The following is a 7,225-nucleotide window of genomic DNA, read 5'->3' on the forward strand; positions in this document are numbered from 1 at the left end:
GGGATCTTAAATAAACGATGGACTCAGGGCAGATAGATTATTTTTTACAAGGTTATCAAGAAAATAAAGCAATTAGTCCATATGTCATGACATTAGGAATGCACAAACAGAAAGAAACTAGGAACTCTAGGAGTGATTGCAGAGACAGAGGAGTAAACATAGAAGCACTTCAAGGAATGCTAGACGTGACATTAATAATTGTAAAAAATAGAGACATAATGGACAAGTGTCATTATGAGATTATTTATAGGAACTGCAAATATGAGGGTCATGATGAGTATCATTGTAGAAGCCCACCTTTCTATTTGTATCACAATAGAGTAGGACAAAGAGCATAGGATTGTGGAGCAACTCTAATTTTTTGTATTCACCCAGAAACAAGAGGAAAACCTCCAGACACACAAAAAATAAATAAATAAATAAATAAATAAATAAATAAATAAATAAATAAATAAATAAATGAATAAATAAGTTGACTATAACAATTGGAAGGATATCCGTAGGACCTATCATTTCGGGTAGAGTATTCAATTGACCTATTCAAATGTTTATTGATACGGGATCTGTAGTAAATGTTATAGCCAACAAAGTTTTAAACCGATTGAAACCGGAAGTAAAAATATTGGAACTAATCCATTACTCATTGCAAGGAGTAACAAGAATCAGTTAAAAACATTAGGTAAGGCTGAGTTAGATGTTATTTTGTACAAAAATGAGGAGCTGCACATTCCTGTGATAATTGTAGAAGAATATGTTTTTCCAAGTGATTTATTGATAGTATTTGCAACTATGAGAAAAGAGGTCATGGTCATATGTCCGGCTGAGTTAGGGTCTTAGCGTAATCACAGTTGATCCAATTTTTTAATTAACCAGACTTAAATCCAGTATCTGTGATAAGAGAACTTATTGAGATAAATGGGGGAGATAACAATGCTAGATTCGATGGTAGCGGGTTAGAGCGGTCTATTCAAGAACGCATAACACAAAAGGAAGAAAAAGACATAGTGAACACAGCACAGGTGTTTAAGAAATCTCAGAAATTAACCAGAATTCATCAACACGAAATGAAGCTTTGCTAATAGTGGAAGGTGTCATAATAAAGTCGACATTATTGCAATCCAGAGCAATCAACACAGTAGAAGTGCAGTTGAAAGGAGTCACTGTAGACTCAGAAAATTTAACCATTCCATTATCAATTCAAGTAAAAGGTTTTAAATTAGACCCGGGGATTTATAAGGCACACAAGAACAAGGTAGAAATATTATTGATTAGTACTTTAAATAAAGGCATAGTCTTAAGAAAAGGTACGCAAAAAGGATTTATTTAAGTCTGTCCAAGACCCATTAAGATTTTAAACAAGAGTTCTGAAAAAGTGGAATCCCCAACTCCATCAATCTGTTCAATTCAGGAAGAAACAGATTTGGGAAAGAAATATAAGAATCAACTAGAGCCTACTTGTTGTCCTGAGCTAGAAGCAAGTCTAATTGCATTGCTTGTGAAGCACAATAAAGCAATTGCTTTTGGCGGGGGACGCTTTGGGCAAAACAACTGTTTTAAAAAATCAGATCAAATTAAAACCAGGGCCTCGATCTATTTATATACCTTCCTACAAATTACCACATTCCAACCTAGCCATCAAACAATATAGAAAAAGTTAGGAGCTGTTTAATTACAATGTAAGTCAATGCAGGCGTTCAAACGCACCGTACATTTTTTCTTTTAGTATGCGGTATCACCGGGGCTCAAACTGATACTGTGAAGTAGGCCTTTGTTTTGCATTTATATATCTTATAGTCACTACAAATGGAGTGACCTTACAATCATGAACCAAATGAATTTTCTCCTCCACCCTTTCACCAATCAGATTCGTTGTCACGAGTCTATATGGCAATATTGTTTACTTAAAATAATCTCGAGTCTCTGTATATCTCACTTAGGTTAGATTGTAATGCCATGTCAGCAATTCACTCGATTGCCCGGCTAATATTTATAAATACGAATTTTATTACCTACACAAGAAGAAAAGCGGACTTAGGCAATTCGTTCGCTCGCTATGTTGTTTTTATAAACATGTGTCATAAACATCTAGCCCATAAAGTATGACACCCGCACCCGTCTTCTGCTCCACTTTCTACCTCCTTCTCTACCAGCCTCTTACATTTACAAATACGTCTTTGTCAACCAAAAATTTGGACCTGCATCGGCCGGGAATCGAACCCGGGCCTCCCGCGTGGCAGGCGAGAATTCTACCACTGAACCACCGATGCGATGAGGACATTGTGTGATGTGACTGTGTCTGGTACATCATCTGGAGTAAGCCACGAGACATGACGTCATTTCTTTTGAAAATTATTGTCTCCCCGGCGGGGAATCGAACCCCGGTCTCCCGCGTGACAGGCGGGGATACTCACCACTATACTACCGAGGAATAGATACAGGTTAAAGAAAGCATTTTATATCTAGAGTGGACTGATCATACTAGACATGAGGTACTAAGATTAATCGGGACACTCGCACATTTTCAAAACCAGTCAACATCTTCAGATCCATCAGGAAGTGCAGCCCTGAGAGTGTGACACTCGATCCCCGGACAGAGCTCAAGATCTATCTTCATCAACTTCAACTTTATTTCTTACAATTTTTCACACAAGCTGTGGGAGATTCACGAGACCGATGCTATCTATTGTGGAACCCCGGGCTTTCAACTCGAGGCAACAAATGTTTAATTGATTTAAACATGACATTAAGATATCAATGACCTTAATATTTTCTTCAAAGATGGACTAGGCAACTGGAGATACTTATTAACATTTTACCTATTTATTCCGTCTATGAATCTTTCATTTGATGATTTTTAGTTTGTGTACACAATCTCTTATTTTACTATATTTCTATTTATTAACTTCATTTGTATATGAATTTCTTTCAAATTATCAGTTACAAATTTAAATTTCAGGAAAATTGGTACTAACATACATATACAAAAGGCTTTTTCCCCTTACAAAGGAGGTAGAAAAAAAAATCCATTCTCACCTATTCCATCCTCACATATTCCGCTCCATTTCACCTACTCTCCTCCCTCTTCTCTTCCTCTTCTCTTGGCTCCTCCTGGATGACGGGTCATCCCTGCATCTTGCCCACTGCCCTGGGTCAGAAGCAGTGTTGCAAGAGACAGCATATCCACAGCAAGGACACTTCATTTAATCGGCGACCACCCTTTCCGCCCCCTCATGCAGAAAAAGAGAAGGCGGGTAGAAATCCCTCTGGGCTGCATTAAATTGTTTTTCACACATACTTCCTCCCCACATCCCCCCACACTCTTTCATGCATCACAGCATCATCCATACACAACCATTCTCCATTCACTCCTACCCTATGTCTTCTCCCTTCCCTCTTCAACAGACATTCCCCTCTTTCCCAATGCCCATTTTACCCCATCCATCCATTTCATTCATGTTCACTCCTTCCATCTTTGCCTTTGTAACGTAATATTAGATATTACGTCATGTATGTAATTATGTTATAGAATTGTGTTCCTTTGTATTAAATAACTATGTTCATATTTCTTGTCTATGTATGTATTGTAACAATGTAAGTAGTATCGCCCGTCCACTATATGTAATCTTGCCTACGTGCGGAGAAATGTGCGCACTCTTGTAGAACAAACAGACAAGCGAAGTAATCCTGAATAGTTCGGAGCGCACAGATTTGACAGTTACTAAGTAAGTAGATTGTTCAAGCGAGTCGAGGGTCTTAAAACTATCCAAGTTGACGTGTGTTAACTCACCTCCCCCCCTCCTTAACGCTCACCCGCACCCTTCACCGGAAGTATTCCGCTTCCGGTCCAATGGTATATAAGCTGTGGAAATCACTCACACCTTGTCATTTCTCGCATATTGCTCTCTTGATAAAACTAATAGTTTGGACTCATGAGACGATTCGTGTGAAGTGATCACCCCTTTTGCCTCCATTACTTGTCTTATATACATTGCTTTGCGTTATACTTGTATTTGTACTTATTACTTACTTTGATACATATGTTCCTGACCTATTTGTACTTACTTAGTACCATATTGTATACGTATCTTGTACTTCGTATTTGAACGATACTTTCCTTATTCTTGTATTCATGTAACGGTCCCATTGACCCCACTGCCCATTCTCTTTTGTGTTTATTATTGCCTGTAAATATTTTCCATGTTATTAATAATTTCGTTTACTAGTTTTATCGCTAGTTTAATATTCCTTTCCTGGAATCTTCTTTGTTACTTTACTTCTAGTCTTACGAATTATCTGGGCGCTGACCAGGTAATTCAGTCCTACAGTGGCTTCTAGAAGTGAGCTGGTTCTTAAGCACTTATCCGTTATACGTAACGTCTCTTCACATAACCAGTCCGCCCCGTAACACCTTCTACACTTCTTTCACCAATGTTTTTTACTCATTCTTTCCATGTGTCCAAACCATCCCAATACTCTATTTATCAACCCTATCTGCCAACTCTCTTTCCACCCCGTTCTCCTCCTCACCTTCTCGTTTCTCACTCTATCCAGCCTAGTAACCTTTACCATACTTCTCAGGCACCTCACCTCAAACACATTCAAACTCCTCTTCTCTTCCTCTCTTATATTTCATATTTCTGCCCCAGTGCTGTCGAACGCACTCCTCTTAGCATCCATTCCCAAATGTCTATTTCCCATTACACTTTTTAATCCACCAAGGCATTTGCTTCTCTCAATCTAAATTCTACCTACACCTCCAGTGTTCCCTTTCCTACCACATTCGCACCCAAGTGTCTAAAATAGTCCACTTCCTCCAGTCTCTCTCCCTTAATACTCACTTCCAATATGCTGCCACTTTCTCCCCTTGTACATCTCATCACCTTATTTTTACCCACATTTATATTCAACTTCTTTCTTTCGCATACTTTCCCAAACTCTGCCACTAACTTCCTCAATCCCTCCTCTGATCCTGCTACATGCGCAGTGTCGTCAGCAAACAACAACTAGCTTATATCCCACCTTTCTCCATTTTCTTTAACAATCTCCAATCCCCGACCCATTATGCTTGCGTTTACTTCTCGCACCACCCCATCTATGTATAAATTGAACAGCCAAAGCGAAATAACACATCCCTGGCGAAGTCCCACTTATACCTCAGTTCACTCAGTCTCTCAATTTCTAATCCTAACACAAGCTCTACTATTCTCGTAGAGCCTCTTGACTGCTCTTAACAGCTTTTTCCCTATCCCATATATCTACAATACTTCGCACAGTGCCTTCTTGTGTACCCTGCCATAAGCCTTTTCCAAATACATAAAAGCCCCAAAAAACATCCTTACTTTTTACTGAAGCTTTCTCACATATCTGTCTTACCACAAAAATTTGATCCACGCAACCCCTACCTGTGCTAAACCCACACTGTTCCTCACCAATTACTCCCTCTGTTCCTCTTTTAATCCTCTTAATGAAGACCCTCCCATAAGCCTCCCCAACTGTACTTAAGAAACTGATCTCTCTGAAACTACTACACTCAAACTTGTCCCTCTTTCCCTTGTAAAGTGGAACTATACAGGCCTTCCTCCAGTCCTCTGGCACTCTACTCTCTTTTAAACAAACGTTAAATAACCTCACCAGCCAGTCCACAATCACAGTACTTCTCTTTTTTAAACATTCTGCATGACACCCATTCAACGCAGGTGCCTTACCTGCTCTCATCATTTTAATAACTGCTTTCACCCCATCTTCCCTTATTTCTCCTACATTTTCCTCACTCCTCACTCTCATTTTCTTAGCGTTTCCCACTGCAACTACCTTTCCCTCCGTATCCTCCTTCAATTTAGCAACTCCCTAAAATAATGCTGTCTCTTCCATTATCATCTCTCCATCAGCACCTTTTACCTTTTCTTCTCTACTTTATTCGACTCTTCATCCTCTCTTAATTTCTCTCCCTTCCTTCTATTGAATGATTGTTCTAATTCAGAAAAATGGCAGCTACTTTTACCAGAAAATATTCATATACAAAATTTTCTACGTTACTTTAAAAGTTTCATAGCGACTTTGTATAATCAATGAAAAACATGCATCCCATTTTTATTTTATATATTTAGTTCCGTTTTTTTTTTTTTTCTCATTTTCATATATTCTTATTAATCGATTTACTTACTTATTCAGCTATTCACTTATCGTTTATTCTTTCAGTTATTTCACTTATCTTAATTTTAATTATCATTCATTTATCCATCTATATATTTGTTCATTGAGTAAAGGCAGCAAGTGACTGCAACAGCTCTGTAGGGAAGAGCCAAACGCAGAGTATGGGGAGTCCAATATATTTTACGTTTCGCCCAGCAGGGCTTCTATCCAGAAATAACATCGATGAAAAACATTTTTACTCCTTATATAGCCCGAGCCTTGCGGGGAGAGGGTGAAACAAACATGTGTGCCATTTGTCTAGGTTGTGAAAGGTTTACATTGGTGAAAGTTTCCGTGGTATTGATTAGAGAGTATTAGAACATAAATATGATATGAAAACATACAATATGAATAATGCTATTGTTAAACATAGATTCGATACCGGGCCACACTGCTGATTGGAATAGAATTCCAAGATTATTAAAATATGAAAAACGATTACCATATGAAAACGTAGATGTTTAGAATCGGTCGTTTATATCCCTCATAGAAAATATAAATCAGAATAGTGGATTTTTTACAATTAACAAAACCATTGGCAATTTTAAATTACAAGTAACAAATGGCAATTTGCGCAAATTGTGGGGGGAGTACACCATTTTAATCGTTTGTTTCTACCCCGCAAGGCTTTTCGGGCTATATAAGGAGTAAAATTGTTTTTCATCGATGTTATTTCTCAAGAAGCCCTGCTGGTCGAAACGTAAAATATATTGGACTCACTACTCTGCGTTAGGCCTCTTCCCTACATATGTGTTCATGTTTATACTTTATTAATTTTTATTTATTTATTTTATTTATTCATTGATTTCTTTATGCATGTATTTGTTCATGTCTAAACATATATTTATTTAAATACTTTAATTTTTTCTTTTATTTTCTGTTTACTAATCTATATATCATATATATGTATATATATATATATATATGTATATATATATATTTTATATATATATATATACATAATATATATATGTATATATATATATATATATATTTATAAATATATGTATTATAGATATATATTTATATATAT

At 37.1% G+C, this 7,225-nt stretch overlaps 2 non-coding genes across 2 annotated transcripts; both read right to left on the reverse strand.

The window, feature by feature from the left end:
• Positions 1-2,196: 2,196 nt before the first annotated feature.
• Positions 2,197-2,267, reverse strand: TRNAG-GCC (transfer RNA glycine (anticodon GCC)). Its single transcript has one exon. It is a non-coding gene; the product is annotated as a tRNA-Gly (tRNA).
• Positions 2,268-2,356: 89 nt separating this feature from the next.
• On the reverse strand, positions 2,357-2,428 carry TRNAD-GUC (transfer RNA aspartic acid (anticodon GUC)). The gene has a single exon. It is a non-coding gene; the product is annotated as a tRNA-Asp (tRNA).
• Positions 2,429-7,225: the final 4,797 nt, after the last annotated feature.

The sequence above is a fragment of the Oratosquilla oratoria genome, chromosome 10 (assembly GCF_046742065.1).
Source record: "Oratosquilla oratoria isolate Oo_2021 chromosome 10, ASM4674206v1, whole genome shotgun sequence".
In the NCBI taxonomy this organism is placed as follows: Eukaryota; Metazoa; Arthropoda; class Malacostraca; order Stomatopoda; family Squillidae; genus Oratosquilla; species Oratosquilla oratoria.